The sequence below is a fragment of the Pristiophorus japonicus genome, chromosome 8, assembly GCF_044704955.1.
Source record: "Pristiophorus japonicus isolate sPriJap1 chromosome 8, sPriJap1.hap1, whole genome shotgun sequence".
Taxonomy (NCBI): Eukaryota; Metazoa; Chordata; class Chondrichthyes; family Pristiophoridae; genus Pristiophorus; species Pristiophorus japonicus.
The window spans coordinates 175396122-175415102 of record NC_091984.1 but is presented as its reverse complement, the minus strand read 5'-3'; the positions used below and the strand labels follow the sequence as shown (position 1 = coordinate 175415102).

At 45.5% G+C, this 18981-nt stretch overlaps 18 non-coding genes across 18 annotated transcripts; all 18 read left to right on the top strand.

Annotated features, from left to right (window-relative positions):
* The first annotated feature begins 555 nt into the window (after window positions 1–555).
* Window positions 556–637, top strand: trnal-cag (transfer RNA leucine (anticodon CAG)). Its single transcript has one exon. It is a non-coding gene; the product is annotated as a tRNA-Leu (tRNA).
* A 973-nt stretch (window positions 638–1610) lies between these two features.
* Window positions 1611–1692, top strand: trnal-cag (transfer RNA leucine (anticodon CAG)). The gene has a single exon. It is a non-coding gene; the product is annotated as a tRNA-Leu (tRNA).
* A 973-nt stretch (window positions 1693–2665) lies between these two features.
* On the top strand, window positions 2666–2747 carry trnal-cag (transfer RNA leucine (anticodon CAG)). Its single transcript has one exon. It is a non-coding gene; the product is annotated as a tRNA-Leu (tRNA).
* Window positions 2748–3720: 973 nt separating this feature from the next.
* trnal-cag (transfer RNA leucine (anticodon CAG)) lies at window positions 3721–3802 on the top strand. The gene has a single exon. It is a non-coding gene; the product is annotated as a tRNA-Leu (tRNA).
* A 973-nt stretch (window positions 3803–4775) lies between these two features.
* trnal-cag (transfer RNA leucine (anticodon CAG)) lies at window positions 4776–4857 on the top strand. Its single transcript has one exon. It is a non-coding gene; the product is annotated as a tRNA-Leu (tRNA).
* A 973-nt stretch (window positions 4858–5830) lies between these two features.
* trnal-cag (transfer RNA leucine (anticodon CAG)) lies at window positions 5831–5912 on the top strand. Its single transcript has one exon. It is a non-coding gene; the product is annotated as a tRNA-Leu (tRNA).
* Window positions 5913–6885: 973 nt separating this feature from the next.
* Window positions 6886–6967, top strand: trnal-cag (transfer RNA leucine (anticodon CAG)). The gene has a single exon. It is a non-coding gene; the product is annotated as a tRNA-Leu (tRNA).
* Window positions 6968–7940: 973 nt separating this feature from the next.
* On the top strand, window positions 7941–8022 carry trnal-cag (transfer RNA leucine (anticodon CAG)). Its single transcript has one exon. It is a non-coding gene; the product is annotated as a tRNA-Leu (tRNA).
* A 973-nt stretch (window positions 8023–8995) lies between these two features.
* Window positions 8996–9077, top strand: trnal-cag (transfer RNA leucine (anticodon CAG)). Its single transcript has one exon. It is a non-coding gene; the product is annotated as a tRNA-Leu (tRNA).
* A 973-nt stretch (window positions 9078–10050) lies between these two features.
* Window positions 10051–10132, top strand: trnal-cag (transfer RNA leucine (anticodon CAG)). Its single transcript has one exon. It is a non-coding gene; the product is annotated as a tRNA-Leu (tRNA).
* A 973-nt stretch (window positions 10133–11105) lies between these two features.
* On the top strand, window positions 11106–11187 carry trnal-cag (transfer RNA leucine (anticodon CAG)). Its single transcript has one exon. It is a non-coding gene; the product is annotated as a tRNA-Leu (tRNA).
* A 973-nt stretch (window positions 11188–12160) lies between these two features.
* Window positions 12161–12242, top strand: trnal-cag (transfer RNA leucine (anticodon CAG)). The gene has a single exon. It is a non-coding gene; the product is annotated as a tRNA-Leu (tRNA).
* Window positions 12243–13215: 973 nt separating this feature from the next.
* Window positions 13216–13297, top strand: trnal-cag (transfer RNA leucine (anticodon CAG)). The gene has a single exon. It is a non-coding gene; the product is annotated as a tRNA-Leu (tRNA).
* Window positions 13298–14270: 973 nt separating this feature from the next.
* trnal-cag (transfer RNA leucine (anticodon CAG)) lies at window positions 14271–14352 on the top strand. The gene has a single exon. It is a non-coding gene; the product is annotated as a tRNA-Leu (tRNA).
* A 973-nt stretch (window positions 14353–15325) lies between these two features.
* Window positions 15326–15407, top strand: trnal-cag (transfer RNA leucine (anticodon CAG)). The gene has a single exon. It is a non-coding gene; the product is annotated as a tRNA-Leu (tRNA).
* Window positions 15408–16380: 973 nt separating this feature from the next.
* On the top strand, window positions 16381–16462 carry trnal-cag (transfer RNA leucine (anticodon CAG)). Its single transcript has one exon. It is a non-coding gene; the product is annotated as a tRNA-Leu (tRNA).
* A 973-nt stretch (window positions 16463–17435) lies between these two features.
* trnal-cag (transfer RNA leucine (anticodon CAG)) lies at window positions 17436–17517 on the top strand. The gene has a single exon. It is a non-coding gene; the product is annotated as a tRNA-Leu (tRNA).
* A 973-nt stretch (window positions 17518–18490) lies between these two features.
* On the top strand, window positions 18491–18572 carry trnal-cag (transfer RNA leucine (anticodon CAG)). Its single transcript has one exon. It is a non-coding gene; the product is annotated as a tRNA-Leu (tRNA).
* The last annotated feature ends 409 nt before the right edge of the window (window positions 18573–18981 follow it).

Sequence of the window (18981 nt, the reverse complement as noted above, 5' to 3'; positions counted from 1 at the left end):
CACAATCCTTCCTCCTGTGCAATCACACAACACGTACATTGTTACGACATCACTTAACAGGCAGCGCCAGTCATTAAGTTTATCATGCCTGCAATGCAACCAACACACGTATTTCTCACAACAGCTCGCATTTTGCCAGCTATCGGGTAAAATTTTCTGCAGTGTGTTGGCGCCTTTCATGTCCCAAAACGCTTTACAGCCAATGAAGTATTTTTAAAGTGAGTCACTGTTGTAATGTGGGAAATGGCGCAGCCAGTATGCACACAGCACGATCCCACAAACAGCAATGTGTTCATGACCAGATAATCTGTTTTTGTCAGTGATGTTGATATAGGAATAAATATTGAATGAATGTTGTAACTGGTTTGTCCCAACATGCACCTAATTTCTGTTGTTGCCCTGTGGATACGTAGGTTCCTGTGACCGGTATGTTGCAAAATCGTTTCTCGAGAGTTCACTGTCTACCACTTTAATTGCCTTAATTATTATTTTCCGCATGGCAAAGTCACATTTCACTCAACGTTCACTCGTTCCAGAACAGAAGCTGCGTCCAGTGGTAGCGTGGCCGAGCGGTCTAAGGCGCTGGATCCAGGTTCCAGTCTCTTCGGAGGCGTGGGTTCAAATCCCACCGCTGCCAGAATTTTCCCTGCGTAACACTTGCATTCTGTCAGCACAAGCATGGGCACCTGTTTCACAATGGGGCCATTTTGGTGTGGAAAAGTAGTTGGACTGTGAGCGGTGCCTTCAGTTTGTTGGCAAATGGCAATACCATCGAAGAGTTTGATGTCACCACTTGAAAATTGAAGGCCAGTTGTGCATGCTTTTTGCACGCTGGCCGCATTTGTGTGGATAAAAAGTAAATGTCAGAAGTGGGATTGGAAACCACGCCGCTAGAAGTGGGCTTGGCACCCACGTCCCAGAATACACCAACCTTTGGTAAGGTAAGGGTTACAGTCTTTGAGTTTGGCACCTTAAACCACTCGGCCACCCTGACAATGAACCGACTGTAACTGCAGAAAAGCGTGCTCCAATTCTGCACATTTACTGAGTTGCATCACAATCCTTCCTCCTGTGCAATCACACAACACGTACATTGTTACGACATCACTTAACAGGCAGCGCCAGTCATTAAGTTTATCATGCCTGCAATGCAACCAACACACGTATTTCTCACAACAGCTCGCATTTTGCCAGCTATCGGGTAAAATTTTCTGCAGTGTGTTGGCGCCTTTCATGTCCCAAAACGCTTTACAGCCAATGAAGTATTTTTAAAGTGAGTCACTGTTGTAATGTGGGAAATGGCGCAGCCAGGATGCACACAGCACGATCCCACAAACAGCAATGTGTTCATGACCAGATAATCTGTTTTTGTCAGTGATGTTGATATAGGAATAAATATTGAATGAATGTTGTAACTGGTTTGTCCCAACATGCACCTAATTTCTGTTGTTGTCCTGTGGATACGTAGGTGCCTGTGACCGGTATGTTGCAAAATCGTTTCTCGAGAGTTTACTGTCTACCACTTTAATTGCCTTAATTATTATTTTCCGCATAACAAAGTCACATTACACTCAACGGTCACTCGTTCCAGAACAGAAGCTGCTTCCAGTGGTAGCGTGGCCGAGCGGTCTAAGGCGCTGGATCCAGGTTCCAGTCTCTTCGGAGGCGTGGGTTCAAATCCCACCGCTGCCAGAATTTTCCCTGCGTAACACTTGCATTCTGTCAGCACAAGCATGGGCACCTGTTTCATAATGGGGCCATTTTGGTGTGGAAAAGTAGTTGGACTGTGAGCGGTGCCTTTCGTTTGTTGGCAAATGGCAATACCATCGAAGAGTTTGATGTCACCACTTGAAAATTGAAGGCCAGTTGAGCATGCTTTTTGCACGCTGGCCGCATTTGTGTGGATAAAAAGTAAATGTCAGAAGTGGGATTGGAAACCACGCCGCTAGAAGTGGGCTTGGCACCCACGTCCCAGAATACACCAACCTTTGGTAAGGTAAGGGTTACAGTCTTTGAGTTTGGCACCTTAAACCACTCGGCTATTTTGATAATGAACCGACTGTAACTGCAGAAAAGCGTACTCCAATTCTGCACATTTACTGAGTTGCATCACAATCCTTCCTCCTGTGCAATCACACAACACGTACATTGTTACGACATCACTTAACAGGCAGCGCCAGTCATTAAGTTTATCATGCCTGCAATGCAACCAACACACGTATTTCTCACAACAGCTCGCATTTTGCCAGCTATCGGGTAAAATTTTCTGCAGTGTGTTGGCGCCTTTCATGTCCCAAAACGCTTTACAGCCAATGAAGTATTTTTAAAGTGAGTCACTGTTGTAATGTGGGAAATGGCGCAGCCAGTATGCACACAGCACGATCCCACAAACAGCAATGTGTTCATGACCAGATAATCTGTTTTTGTCAGTGATGTTGATATAGGAATAAATATTGAATGAATGTTGTAACTGGTTTGTCCCAACATGCACCTAATTTCTGTTGTTGCCCTGTGGATACGTAGGTTCCTGTGACCGGTATGTTGCAAAATCGTTTCTCGAGAGTTCACTGTCTACCACTTTAATTGCCTTAATTATTATTTTCCGCATAACAAAGTCACATTACACTCAACGGTCACTCGTTCCAGAACAGAAGCTGCTTCCAGTGGTAGCGTGGCCGAGCGGTCTAAGGCGCTGGATCCAGGATCCAGTCTCTTCGGAGGCGTGGGTTCAAATCCCACCGCTGCCAGAATTTTCCCTGCGTAACACTTGCATTCTGTCAGCACAAGCATGGGCACCTGTTTCACAATGGGGCCATTTTGGTGTGGAAAAGTAGTTGGACTGTGAGCGGTGCCTTTAGTTTGTTGGCAAATGGCAATACCATCGAAGTGTTTGATGTCACCACTTGAAAATTGAAGGCCAGTTGAGCATGCTTTTTGCACGCTGGCCGCATTTGTGTGGATAAAAAGTAAATGTCAGAAGTGGGATTGGAAACCACGCCGCTAGAAATGGGCTTGGCACCCACGTCCCAGAATACACCAACCTTTGGTAAGGTAAGGGTTACAGTCTTTGAGTTTGGCACCTTAAACCACTCGGCTATTTTGATAATGAACCGACTGTAACTGCAGAAAAGCGTACTCCAATTCTGCACATTTACTGAGTTGCATCACAATCCTTCCTCCTGTGCAATCACACAACACGTACATTGTTACGACATCACTTAACAGGCAGCGCCAGTCATTAAGTTTATCATGCCTGCAATGCAACCAACACACGTATTTCTCACAACAGCTCGCATTTTGCCAGCTATCGGGTAAAATTTTCTGCAGTGTGTTGGCGCCTTTCATGTCCCAAAACGCTTTACAGCCAATGAAGTATTTTTAAAGTGAGTCACTGTTGTAATGTGGGAAATGGCGCAGCCAGTATGCACACAGCACGATCCCACAAACAGCAATGTGTTCATGACCAGATAATCTGTTTTTGTCAGTGATGTTGATATAGGAATAAATATTGAATGAATGTTGTAACTGGTTTGTCCCAACATGCACCTAATTTCTGTTGTTGCCCTGTGGATACGTAGGTTCCTGTGACCGGTATGTTGCAAAATCGTTTCTCGAGAGTTCACTGTCTACCACTTTAATTGCCTTAATTATTATTTTCCGCATGGCAAAGTCACATTTCACTCAACGTTCACTCGTTCCAGAACAGAAGCTGCGTCCAGTGGTAGCGTGGCCGAGCGGTCTAAGGCGCTGGATCCAGGTTCCAGTCTCTTCGGAGGCGTGGGTTCAAATCCCACCGCTGCCAGAATTTTCCCTGCGTAACACTTGCATTCTGTCAGCACAAGCATGGGCACCTGTTTCACAATGGGGCCATTTTGGTGTGGAAAAGTAGTTGGACTGTGAGCGGTGCCTTCAGTTTGTTGGCAAATGGCAATACCATCGAAGAGTTTGATGTCACCACTTGAAAATTGAAGGCCAGTTGTGCATGCTTTTTGCACGCTGGCCGCATTTGTGTGGATAAAAAGTAAATGTCAGAAGTGGGATTGGAAACCACGCCGCTAGAAGTGGGCTTGGCACCCACGTCCCAGAATACACCAACCTTTGGTAAGGTAAGGGTTACAGTCTTTGAGTTTGGCACCTTAAACCACTCGGCCACCCTGACAATGAACCGACTGTAACTGCAGAAAAGCGTGCTCCAATTCTGCACATTTACTGAGTTGCATCACAATCCTTCCTCCTGTGCAATCACACAACACGTACATTGTTACGACATCACTTAACAGGCAGCGCCAGTCATTAAGTTTATCATGCCTGCAATGCAACCAACACACGTATTTCTCACAACAGCTCGCATTTTGCCAGCTATCGGGTAAAATTTTCTGCAGTGTGTTGGCGCCTTTCATGTCCCAAAACGCTTTACAGCCAATGAAGTATTTTTAAAGTGAGTCACTGTTGTAATGTGGGAAATGGCGCAGCCAGGATGCACACAGCACGATCCCACAAACAGCAATGTGTTCATGACCAGATAATCTGTTTTTGTCAGTGATGTTGATATAGGAATAAATATTGAATGAATGTTGTAACTGGTTTGTCCCAACATGCACCTAATTTCTGTTGTTGTCCTGTGGATACGTAGGTGCCTGTGACCGGTATGTTGCAAAATCGTTTCTCGAGAGTTTACTGTCTACCACTTTAATTGCCTTAATTATTATTTTCCGCATAACAAAGTCACATTACACTCAACGGTCACTCGTTCCAGAACAGAAGCTGCTTCCAGTGGTAGCGTGGCCGAGCGGTCTAAGGCGCTGGATCCAGGTTCCAGTCTCTTCGGAGGCGTGGGTTCAAATCCCACCGCTGCCAGAATTTTCCCTGCGTAACACTTGCATTCTGTCAGCACAAGCATGGGCACCTGTTTCATAATGGGGCCATTTTGGTGTGGAAAAGTAGTTGGACTGTGAGCGGTGCCTTTCGTTTGTTGGCAAATGGCAATACCATCGAAGAGTTTGATGTCACCACTTGAAAATTGAAGGCCAGTTGAGCATGCTTTTTGCACGCTGGCCGCATTTGTGTGGATAAAAAGTAAATGTCAGAAGTGGGATTGGAAACCACGCCGCTAGAAGTGGGCTTGGCACCCACGTCCCAGAATACACCAACCTTTGGTAAGGTAAGGGTTACAGTCTTTGAGTTTGGCACCTTAAACCACTCGGCTATTTTGATAATGAACCGACTGTAACTGCAGAAAAGCGTACTCCAATTCTGCACATTTACTGAGTTGCATCACAATCCTTCCTCCTGTGCAATCACACAACACGTACATTGTTACGACATCACTTAACAGGCAGCGCCAGTCATTAAGTTTATCATGCCTGCAATGCAACCAACACACGTATTTCTCACAACAGCTCGCATTTTGCCAGCTATCGGGTAAAATTTTCTGCAGTGTGTTGGCGCCTTTCATGTCCCAAAACGCTTTACAGCCAATGAAGTATTTTTAAAGTGAGTCACTGTTGTAATGTGGGAAATGGCGCAGCCAGTATGCACACAGCACGATCCCACAAACAGCAATGTGTTCATGACCAGATAATCTGTTTTTGTCAGTGATGTTGATATAGGAATAAATATTGAATGAATGTTGTAACTGGTTTGTCCCAACATGCACCTAATTTCTGTTGTTGCCCTGTGGATACGTAGGTTCCTGTGACCGGTATGTTGCAAAATCGTTTCTCGAGAGTTCACTGTCTACCACTTTAATTGCCTTAATTATTATTTTCCGCATAACAAAGTCACATTACACTCAACGGTCACTCGTTCCAGAACAGAAGCTGCTTCCAGTGGTAGCGTGGCCGAGCGGTCTAAGGCGCTGGATCCAGGTTCCAGTCTCTTCGGAGGCGTGGGTTCAAATCCCACCGCTGCCAGAATTTTCCCTGCGTAACACTTGCATTCTGTCAGCACAAGCATGGGCACCTGTTTCACAATGGGGCCATTTTGGTGTGGAAAAGTAGTTGGACTGTGAGCGGTGCCTTTAGTTTGTTGGCAAATGGCAATACCATCGAAGTGTTTGATGTCACCACTTGAAAATTGAAGGCCAGTTGAGCATGCTTTTTGCACGCTGGCCGCATTTGTGTGGATAAAAAGTAAATGTCAGAAGTGGGATTGGAAACCACGCCGCTAGAAGTGGGCTTGGCACCCACGTCCCAGAATACACCAACCTTTGGTAAGGTAAGGGTTACAGTCTTTGAGTTTGGCACCTTAAACCACTCGGCCACCCTGACAATGAACCGACTGTAACTGCAGAAAAGCGTGCTCCAATTCTGCACATTTACTGAGTTGCATCACAATCCTTCCTCCTGTGCAATCACACAACACGTACATTGTTACGACATCACTTAACAGGCAGCGCCAGTCATTAAGTTTATCATGCCTGCAATGCAACCAACACACGTATTTCTCACAACAGCTCGCATTTTGCCAGCTATCGGGTAAAGTTTTCTGCAGTGTGTTGGCGCCTTTCATGTCCCAAAACGCTTTACAGCCAATGAAGTATTTTTAAAGTGAGTCACTGTTGTAATGTGGGAAATGGCGCAGCCAGGATGCACACAGCACGATCCCACAAACAGCAATGTGTTCATGACCAGATAATCTGTTTTTGTCAGTGATGTTGATATAGGAATAAATATTGAATGAATGTTGTAACTGGTTTGTCCCAACATGCACCTAATTTCTGTTGTTGCCCTGTGGATACGTAGGTTCCTGTGACCGGTATGTTGCAAAATCGTTTCTCGAGAGTTCACTGTCTACCACTTTAATTGCCTTAATTATTATTTTCCGCATGGCAAAGTCACATTTCACTCAACGGTCACTCGTTCCAGAACAGAAGCTGCGTCCAGTGGTAGCGTGGCCGAGCGGTCTAAGGCGCTGGATCCAGGTTCCAGTCTCTTCGGAGGCGTGGGTTCAAATCCCACCGCTGCCAGAATTTTCCCTGCGTAACACTTGCATTCTGTCAGCACAAGCATGGGCACCTGTTTCACAATGGGGCCATTTTGGTGTGGAAAAGTAGTTGGACTGTGAGCGGTGCCTTTAGTTTGTTGGCAAATGGCAATACCATCGAAGTGTTTGATGTCACCACTTGAAAATTGAAGGCCAGTTGAGCATGCTTTTTGCACGCTGGCCGCATTTGTGTGGATAAAAAGTAAATGTCAGAAGTGGGATTGGAAACCACGCCGCTAGAAGTGGGCTTGGCACCCACGTCCCAGAATACACCAACCTTTGGTAAGGTAAGGGTTACAGTCTTTGAGTTTGGCACCTTAAACCACTCGGCCACCCTGACAATGAACCGACTGTAACTGCAGAAAAGCGTGCTCCAATTCTGCACATTTACTGAGTTGCATCACAATCCTTCCTCCTGTGCAATCACACAACACGTACATTGTTACGACATCACTTAACAGGCAGCGCCAGTCATTAAGTTTATCATGCCTGCAATGCAACCAACACACGTATTTCTCACAACAGCTCGCATTTTGCCAGCTATCGGGTAAAGTTTTCTGCAGTGTGTTGGCGCCTTTCATGTCCCAAAACGCTTTACAGCCAATGAAGTATTTTTAAAGTGAGTCACTGTTGTAATGTGGGAAATGGCGCAGCCAGTATGCACACAGCACGATCCCACAAACAGCAATGTGTTCATGACCAGATAATCTGTTTTTGTCAGTGATGTTGATATAGGAATAAATATTGAATGAATGTTGTAACTGGTTTGTCCCAACATGCACCTAATTTCTGTTGTTGCCCTGTGGATACGTAGGTTCCTGTGACCGGTATGTTGCAAAATCGTTTCTCGAGAGTTCACTGTCTACCACTTTAATTGCCTTAATTATTATTTTCCGCATAACAAAGTCACATTACACTCAACGGTCACTCGTTCCAGAACAGAAGCTGCTTCCAGTGGTAGCGTGGCCGAGCGGTCTAAGGCGCTGGATCCAGGTTCCAGTCTCTTCGGAGGCGTGGGTTCAAATCCCACCGCTGCCAGAATTTTCCCTGCGTAACACTTGCATTCTGTCAGCACAAGCATGGGCACCTGTTTCACAATGGGGCCATTTTGGTGTGGAAAAGTAGTTGGACTGTGAGCGGTGCCTTTAGTTTGTTGGCAAATGGCAATACCATCGAAGTGTTTGATGTCACCACTTGAAAATTGAAGGCCAGTTGAGCATGCTTTTTGCACGCTGGCCGCATTTGTGTGGATAAAAAGTAAATGTCAGAAGTGGGATTGGAAACCACGCCGCTAGAAGTGGGCTTGGCACCCACGTCCCAGAATACACCAACCTTTGGTAAGGTAAGGGTTACAGTCTTTGAGTTTGGCACCTTAAACCACTCGGCTATTTTGATAATGAACCGACTGTAACTGCAGAAAAGCGTACTCCAATTCTGCACATTTACTGAGTTGCATCACAATCCTTCCTCCTGTGCAACCACACAACACGTACATTGTTACGACATCACTTAACAGGCAGCGCCAGTCATTAAGTTTATCATGCCTGCAATGCAACCAACACACGTATTTCTCACAACAGCTCGCATTTTGCCAGCTATCGGGTAAAGTTTTCTGCAGTGTGTTGGCGCCTTTCATGTCCCAAAACGCTTTACAGCCAATGAAGTATTTTTAAAGTGAGTCACTGTTGTAATGTGGGAAATGGCGCAGCCAGTATGCACACAGCACGATCCCACAAACAGCAATGTGTTCATGACCAGATAATCTGTTTTTGTCAGTGATGTTGATATAGGAATAAATATTGAATGAATGTTGTAACTGGTTTGTCCCAACATGCACCTAATTTCTGTTGTTGCCCTGTGGATACGTAGGTTCCTGTGACCGGTATGTTGCAAAATCGTTTCTCGAGAGTTCACTGTCTACCACTTTAATTGCCTTAATTATTATTTTCCGCATAACAAAGTCACATTACACTCAACGGTCACTCGTTCCAGAGCAGAAGCTGCTTCCAGTGGTAGCGTGGCCGAGCGGTCTAAGGCGCTGGATCCAGGTTCCAGTCTCTTCGGAGGCGTGGGTTCAAATCCCACCGCTGCCAGAATTTTCCCTGCGTAACACTTGCATTCTGTCAGCACAAGCATGGGCACCTGTTTCACAATGGGGCCATTTTGGTGTGGAAAAGTAGTTGGACTGTGAGCGGTGCCTTTAGTTTGTTGGCAAATGGCAATACCATCGAAGTGTTTGATGTCACCACTTGAAAATTGAAGGCCAGTTGAGCATGCTTTTTGCACGCTGGCCGCATTTGTGTGGATAAAAAGTAAATGTCAGAAGTGGGATTGGAAACCACGCCGCTAGAAGTGGGCTTGGCACCCACGTCCCAGAATACACCAACCTTTGGTAAGGTAAGGGTTACAGTCTTTGAGTTTGGCACCTTAAACCACTCGGCTATTTTGATAATGAACCGACTGTAACTGCAGAAAAGCGTACTCCAATTCTGCACATTTACTGAGTTGCATCACAATCCTTCCTCCTGTGCAACCACACAACACGTACATTGTTACGACATCACTTAACAGGCAGCGCCAGTCATTAAGTTTATCATGCCTGCAATGCAACCAACACACGTATTTCTCACAACAGCTCGCATTTTGCCAGCTATCGGGTAAAATTTTCTGCAGTGTGTTGGCGCCTTTCATGTCCCAAAACGCTTTACAGCCAATGAAGTATTTTTAAAGTGAGTCACTGTTGTAATGTGGGAAATGGCGCAGCCAGGATGCACACAGCACGATCCCACAAACAGCAATGTGTTCATGACCAGATAATCTGTTTTTGTCAGTGATGTTGATATAGGAATAAATATTGAATGAATGTTGTAACTGGTTTGTCCCAACATGCACCTAATTTCTGTTGTTGCCCTGTGGATACGTAGGTTCCTGTGACCGGTATGTTGCAAAATCGTTTCTCGAGAGTTCACTGTCTACCACTTTAATTGCCTTAATTATTATTTTCCGCATGGCAAAGTCACATTTCACTCAACGGTCACTCGTTCCAGAACAGAAGCTGCGTCCAGTGGTAGCGTGGCCGAGCGGTCTAAGGCGCTGGATCCAGGTTCCAGTCTCTTCGGAGGCGTGGGTTCAAATCCCACCGCTGCCAGAATTTTCCCTGCGTAACACTTGCATTCTGTCAGCACAAGCATGGGCACCTGTTTCACAATGGGGCCATTTTGGTGTGGAAAAGTAGTTGGACTGTGAGCGGTGCCTTTCGTTTGTTGGCAAATGGCAATACCATCGAAGAGTTTGATGTCACCACTTGAAAATTGAAGGCCAGTTGAGCATGCTTTTTGCACGCTGGCCGCATTTGTGTGGATAAAAAGTAAATGTCAGAAGTGGGATTGGAAACCACGCCGCTAGAAGTGGGCTTGGCACCCACGTCCCAGAATACACCAACCTTTGGTAAGGTAAGGGTTACAGTCTTTGAGTTTGGCACCTTAAACCACTCGGCTATTTTGATAATGAACCGACTGTAACTGCAGAAAAGCGTACACCAATTCTGCACATTTACTGAGTTGCATCACAATCCTTCCTCCTGTGCAATCACACAACACGTACATTGTTACGACATCACTTAACAGGCAGCGCCAGTCATTAAGTTTATCATGCCTGCAATGCAACCAACACACGTATTTCTCACAACAGCTCGCATTTTGCCAGCTATCGGGTAAAATTTTCTGCAGTGTGTTGGCGCCTTTCATGTCCCAAAACGCTTTACAGCCAATGAAGTATTTTTAAAGTGAGTCACTGTTGTAATGTGGGAAATGGCGCAGCCAGTATGCACACAGCACGATCCCACAAACAGCAATGTGTTCATGACCAGATAATCTGTTTTTGTCAGTGATGTTGATATAGGAATAAATATTGAATGAATGTTGTAACTGGTTTGTCCCAACATGCACCTAATTTCTGTTGTTGCCCTGTGGATACGTAGGTTCCTGTGACCGGTATGTTGCAAAATCGTTTCTCGAGAGTTCACTGTCTACCACTTTAATTGCCTTAATTATTATTTTCCGCATAACAAAGTCACATTACACTCAACGGTCACTCGTTCCAGAACAGAAGCTGCTTCCAGTGGTAGCGTGGCCGAGCGGTCTAAGGCGCTGGATCCAGGTTCCAGTCTCTTCGGAGGCGTGGGTTCAAATCCCACCGCTGCCAGAATTTTCCCTGCGTAACACTTGCATTCTGTCAGCACAAGCATGGGCACCTGTTTCACAATGGGGCCATTTTGGTGTGGAAAAGTAGTTGGACTGTGAGCGGTGCCTTTAGTTTGTTGGCAAATGGCAATACCATCGAAGTGTTTGATGTCACCACTTGAAAATTGAAGGCCAGTTGAGCATGCTTTTTGCACGCTGGCCGCATTTGTGTGGATAAAAAGTAAATGTCAGAAGTGGGATTGGAAACCACGCCGCTAGAAGTGGGCTTGGCACCCACGTCCCAGAATACACCAACCTTTGGTAAGGTAAGGGTTACAGTCTTTGAGTTTGGCACCTTAAACCACTCGGCCACCCTGACAATGAACCGACTGTAACTGCAGAAAAGCGTGCTCCAATTCTGCACATTTACTGAGTTGCATCACAATCCTTCCTCCTGTGCAATCACACAACACGTACATTGTTACGACATCACTTAACAGGCAGCGCCAGTCATTAAGTTTATCATGCCTGCAATGCAACCAACACACGTATTTCTCACAACAGCTCGCATTTTGCCAGCTATCGGGTAAAGTTTTCTGCAGTGTGTTGGCGCCTTTCATGTCCCAAAACGCTTTACAGCCAATGAAGTATTTTTAAAGTGAGTCACTGTTGTAATGTGGGAAATGGCGCAGCCAGTATGCACACAGCACGATCCCACAAACAGCAATGTGTTCATGACCAGATAATCTGTTTTTGTCAGTGATGTTGATATAGGAATAAATATTGAATGAATGTTGTAACTGGTTTGTCCCAACATGCACCTAATTTCTGTTGTTGCCCTGTGGATACGTAGGTTCCTGTGACCGGTATGTTGCAAAATCGTTTCTCGAGAGTTCACTGTCTACCACTTTAATTGCCTTAATTATTATTTTCCGCATAACAAAGTCACATTACACTCAACGGTCACTCGTTCCAGAACAGAAGCTGCTTCCAGTGGTAGCGTGGCCGAGCGGTCTAAGGCGCTGGATCCAGGTTCCAGTCTCTTCGGAGGCGTGGGTTCAAATCCCACCGCTGCCAGAATTTTCCCTGCGTAACACTTGCATTCTGTCAGCACAAGCATGGGCACCTGTTTCACAATGGGGCCATTTTGGTGTGGAAAAGTAGTTGGACTGTGAGCGGTGCCTTTAGTTTGTTGGCAAATGGCAATACCATCGAAGTGTTTGATGTCACCACTTGAAAATTGAAGGCCAGTTGAGCATGCTTTTTGCACGCTGGCCGCATTTGTGTGGATAAAAAGTAAATGTCAGAAGTGGGATTGGAAACCACGCCGCTAGAAGTGGGCTTGGCACCCACGTCCCAGAATACACCAACCTTTGGTAAGGTAAGGGTTACAGTCTTTGAGTTTGGCACCTTAAACCACTCGGCTATTTTGATAATGAACCGACTGTAACTGCAGAAAAGCGTACTCCAATTCTGCACATTTACTGAGTTGCATCACAATCCTTCCTCCTGTGCAATCACACAACACGTACATTGTTACGACATCACTTAACAGGCAGCGCCAGTCATTAAGTTTATCATGCCTGCAATGCAACCAACACACGTATTTCTCACAACAGCTCGCATTTTGCCAGCTATCGGGTAAAATTTTCTGCAGTGTGTTGGCGCCTTTCATGTCCCAAAACGCTTTACAGCCAATGAAGTATTTTTAAAGTGAGTCACTGTTGTAATGTGGGAAATGGCGCAGCCAGGATGCACACAGCACGATCCCACAAACAGCAATGTGTTCATGACCAGATAATCTGTTTTTGTCAGTGATGTTGATATAGGAATAAATATTGAATGAATGTTGTAACTGGTTTGTCCCAACATGCACCTAATTTCTGTTGTTGCCCTGTGGATACGTAGGTTCCTGTGACCGGTATGTTGCAAAATCGTTTCTCGAGAGTTCACTGTCTACCACTTTAATTGCCTTAATTATTATTTTCCGCATGGCAAAGTCACATTTCACTCAACGGTCACTCGTTCCAGAACAGAAGCTGCGTCCAGTGGTAGCGTGGCCGAGCGGTCTAAGGCGCTGGATCCAGGTTCCAGTCTCTTCGGAGGCGTGGGTTCAAATCCCACCGCTGCCAGAATTTTCCCTGCGTAACACTTGCATTCTGTCAGCACAAGCATGGGCACCTGTTTCACAATGGGGCCATTTTGGTGTGGAAAAGTAGTTGGACTGTGAGCGGTGCCTTTCGTTTGTTGGCAAATGGCAATACCATCGAAGAGTTTGATGTCACCACTTGAAAATTGAAGGCCAGTTGAGCATGCTTTTTGCACGCTGGCCGCATTTGTGTGGATAAAAAGTAAATGTCAGAAGTGGGATTGGAAACCACGCCGCTAGAAGTGGGCTTGGCACCCACGTCCCAGAATACACCAACCTTTGGTAAGGTAAGGGTTACAGTCTTTGAGTTTGGCACCTTAAACCACTCGGCTATTTTGATAATGAACCGACTGTAACTGCAGAAAAGCGTACTCCAATTCTGCACATTTACTGAGTTGCATCACAATCCTTCCTCCTGTGCAATCACACAACACGTACATTGTTACGACATCACTTAACAGGCAGCGCCAGTCATTAAGTTTATCATGCCTGCAATGCAACCAACACACGTATTTCTCACAACAGCTCGCATTTTGCCAGCTATCGGGTAAAATTTTCTGCAGTGTGTTGGCGCCTTTCATGTCCCAAAACGCTTTACAGCCAATGAAGTATTTTTAAAGTGAGTCACTGTTGTAATGTGGGAAATGGCGCAGCCAGTATGCACACAGCACGATCCCACAAACAGCAATGTGTTCATGACCAGATAATCTGTTTTTGTCAGTGATGTTGATATAGGAATAAATATTGAATGAATGTTGTAACTGGTTTGTCCCAACATGCACCTAATTTCTGTTGTTGCCCTGTGGATACGTAGGTTCCTGTGACCGGTATGTTGCAAAATCGTTTCTCGAGAGTTCACTGTCTACCACTTTAATTGCCTTAATTATTATTTTCCGCATAACAAAGTCACATTACACTCAACGGTCACTCGTTCCAGAACAGAAGCTGCTTCCAGTGGTAGCGTGGCCGAGCGGTCTAAGGCGCTGGATCCAGGTTCCAGTCTCTTCGGAGGCGTGGGTTCAAATCCCACCGCTGCCAGAATTTTCCCTGCGTAACACTTGCATTCTGTCAGCACAAGCATGGGCACCTGTTTCACAATGGGGCCATTTTGGTGTGGAAAAGTAGTTGGACTGTGAGCGGTGCCTTTAGTTTGTTGGCAAATGGCAATACCATCGAAGTGTTTGATGTCACCACTTGAAAATTGAAGGCCAGTTGAGCATGCTTTTTGCACGCTGGCCGCATTTGTGTGGATAAAAAGTAAATGTCAGAAGTGGGATTGGAAACCACGCCGCTAGAAGTGGGCTTGGCACCCACGTCCCAGAATACACCAACCTTTGGTAAGGTAAGGGTTACAGTCTTTGAGTTTGGCACCTTAAACCACTCGGCTATTTTGATAATGAACCGACTGTAACTGCAGAAAAGCGTACTCCAATTCTGCACATTTACTGAGTTGCATCACAATCCTTCCTCCTGTGCAATCACACAACACGTACATTGTTACGACATCACTTAACAGGCAGCGCCAATCATTAAGTTTATCATGCCTGCAATGCAACCAACACACGTATTTCTCACAACAGCTCGCATTTTGCCAGCTATCGGGTAAAATTTTCTGCAGTGTGTTGGCGCCTTTCATGTCCCAAAACGCTTTACAGCCAATGAAGTATTTTTAAAGTGAGTCACTGTTGTAATGTGGGAAATGGCGCAGCCAGTATGCACACAGCACGATCCCACAAACAGCAATGTGTTCATGACCAGATAATCTGTTTTTGTCAGTGATGTTGATATAGGAATAAATATTGAATGAATGTTGTAACTGGTTTGTCCCAACATGCACCTAATTTCTGTTGTTGCCCTGTGGATACGTAGGTGCCTGTGACCGGTATGTTGCAAAATCGTTTCTCGAGAGTTTACTGTCTACCACTTTAATTGCCTTAATTATTATTTTCCGCATAACAAAGTCACATTACACTCAACGGTCACTCGTTCCAGAACAGAAGCTGCTTCCAGTGGTAGCGTGGCCGAGCGGTCTAAGGCGCTGGATCCAGGTTCCAGTCTCTTCGGAGGCGTGGGTTCAAATCCCACCGCTGCCAGAATTTTCCCTGCGTAACACTTGCATTCTGTCAGCACAAGCATGGGCACCTGTTTCACAATGGGCCCATTTTGGTGTGGAAAAGTAGTTGGACTGTGAGCGGTGCCTTTCGTTTGTTGGCAAATGGCAATACCATCGAAGAGTTTGATGTCACCACTTGAAAATTGAAGGCCAGTTGAGCATGCTTTTTGCACGCTGGCCGCATTTGTGTGGATAAAAAGTAAATGTCAGAAGTGGGATTGGAAACCACGCCGCTAGAAGTGGGCTTGGCACCCACGTCCCAGAATACACCAACCTTTGGTAAGGTAAGGGTTACAGTCTTTGAGTTTGGCACCTTAAACCACTCGGCTATTTTGATAATGAACCGACTGTAACTGCAGAAAAGCGTACTCCAATTCTGCACATTTACTGAGTTGCATCACAATCCTTCCTCCTGTGCAATCACACAACACGTACATTGTTACGACATCACTTAACAGGCAGCGCCAATCATTAAGTTTATCATGCCTGCAATGCAACCAACACACGTATTTCTCACAACAGCTCGCATTTTGCCAGCTATCGGGTAAAATTTTCTGCAGTGTGTTGGCGCCTTTCATGTCCCAAAACGCTTTACAGCCAATGAAGTATTTTTAAAGTGAGTCACTGTTGTAATGTGGGAAATGGCGCAGCCAGTATGCACACAGCACGATCCCACAAACAGCAATGTGTTCATGACCAGATAATCTGTTTTTGTCAGTGATGTTGATATAGGAATAAATATTGAATGAATGTTGTAACTGGTTTGTCCCAACATGCACCTAATTTCTGTTGTTGCCCTGTGGATACGTAGGTTCCTGTGACCGGTATGTTGCAAAATCGTTTCTCGAGAGTTCACTGTCTACCACTTTAATTGCCTTAATTATTATTTTCCGCATGGCAAAGTCACATTTCACTCAACGGTCACTCGTTCCAGAACAGAAGCTGCGTCCAGTGGTAGCGTGGCCGAGCGGTCTAAGGCGCTGGATCCAGGTTCCAGTCTCTTCGGAGGCGTGGGTTCAAATCCCACCGCTGCCAGAATTTTCCCTGCGTAACACTTGCATTCTGTCAGCACAAGCATGGGCACCTGTTTCACAATGGGGCCATTTTGGTGTGGAAAAGTAGTTGGACTGTGAGCGGTGCCTTTCGTTTGTTGGCAAATGGCAATACCATCGAAGAGTTTGATGTCACCACTTGAAAATTGAAGGCCAGTTGAGCATGCTTTTTGCACGCTGGCCGCATTTGTGTGGATAAAAAGTAAATGTCAGAAGTGGGATTGGAAACCACGCCGCTAGAAGTGGGCTTGGCACCCACGTCCCAGAATACACCAACCTTTGGTAAGGTAAGGGTTACAGTCTTTGAGTTTGGCACCTTAAACCACTCGGCTATTTTGATAATGAACCGACTGTAACTGCAGAAAAGCGTACTCCAATTCTGCACATTTACTGAGTTGCATCACAATCCTTCCTCCTGTGCAATCACACAACACGTACATTGTTACGACATCACTTAACAGGCAGCGCCAGTCATTAAGTTTATCATGCCTGCAATGCAACCAACACACGTATTTCTCACAACAGCTCGCATTTTGCCAGCTATCGGGTAAAATTTTCTGCAGTGTGTTGGCGCCTTTCATGTCCCAAAACGCTTTACAGCCAATGAAGTATTTTTAAAGTGAGTCACTGTTGTAATGTGGGAAATGGCGCAGCCAGTATGCACACAGCACGATCCCACAAACAGCAATGTGTTCATGACCAGATAATCTGTTTTTGTCAGTGATGTTGATATAGGAATAAATATTGAATGAATGTTGTAACTGGTTTGTCCCAACATGCACCTAATTTCTGTTGTTGCCCTGTGGATACGTAGGTTCCTGTGACCGGTATGTTGCAAAATCGTTTCTCGAGAGTTCACTGTCTACCACTTTAATTGCCTTAATTATTATTTTCCGCATAACAAAGTCACATTACACTCAACGGTCACTCGTTCCAGAACAGAAGCTGCTTCCAGTGGTAGCGTGGCCGAGCGGTCTAAGGCGCTGGATCCAGGTTCCAGTCTCTTCGGAGGCGTGGGTTCAAATCCCACCGCTGCCAGAATTTTCCCTGCGTAACACTTGCATTCTGTCAGCACAAGCATGGGCACCTGTTTCACAATGGGGCCATTTTGGTGTGGAAAAGTAGTTGGACTGTGAGCGGTGCCTTTAGTTTGTTGGCAAATGGCAATACCATCGAAGTGTTTGATGTCACCACTTGAAAATTGAAGGCCAGTTGAGCATGCTTTTTGCACGCTGGCCGCATTTGTGTGGATAAAAAGTAAATGTCAGAAGTGGGATTGGAAACCACGCCGCTAGAAGTGGGCTTGGCACCCACGTCCCAGAATACACCAACCTTTGGTAAGGTAAGGGTTACAGTCTTTGAGTTTGGCACCTTAAACCACTCGGCTATTTTGATAATGAACCGACTGTAACTGCAGAAAAGCGTACTCCAATTCTGCACATTTACTGAGTTGCATCACAATCCTTCCTCCTGTGCAATCACACAACACGTACATTGTTACGACATCACTTAACAGGCAGCGCCAATCATTAAGTTTATCATGCCTGCAATGCAACCAACACACGTATTTCTCACAACAGCTCGCATTTTGCCAGCTATCGGGTAAAATTTTCTGCAGTGTGTTGGCGCCTTTCATGTCCCAAAACGCTTTACAGCCAATGAAGTATTTTTAAAGTGAGTCACTGTTGTAATGTGGGAAATGGCGCAGCCAGTATGCACACAGCACGATCCCACAAACAGCAATGTGTTCATGACCAGATAATCTGTTTTTGTCAGTGATGTTGATATAGGAATAAATATTGAATGAATGTTGTAACTGGTTTGTCCCAACATGCACCTAATTTCTGTTGTTGCCCTGTGGATACGTAGGTGCCTGTGACCGGTATGTTGCAAAATCGTTTCTCGAGAGTTTACTGTCTACCACTTTAATTGCCTTAATTATTATTTTCCGCATAACAAAGTCACATTACACTCAACGGTCACTCGTTCCAGAACAGAAGCTGCTTCCAGTGGTAGCGTGGCCGAGCGGTCTAAGGCGCTGGATCCAGGTTCCAGTCTCTTCGGAGGCGTGGGTTCAAATCCCACCGCTGCCAGAATTTTCCCTGCGTAACACTTGCATTCTGTCAGCACAAGCATGGGCACCTGTTTCACAATGGGCCCATTTTGGTGTGGAAAAGTAGTTGGACTGTGAGCGGTGCCTTTCGTTTGTTGGCAAATGGCAATACCATCGAAGAGTTTGATGTCACCACTTGAAAATTGAAGGCCAGTTGAGCATGCTTTTTGCACGCTGGCCGCATTTGTGTGGATAAAAAGTAAATGTCAGAAGTGGGATTGGAAACCACGCCGCTAGAAGTGGGCTTGGCACCCACGTCCCAGAATACACCAACCTTTGGTAAGGTAAGGGTTACAGTCTTTGAGTTTGGCACCTTAAACCACTCGGCTATTTTGATAATGAACCGACTGTAACTGCAGAAAAGCGTACTCCAATTCTGCACATTTACT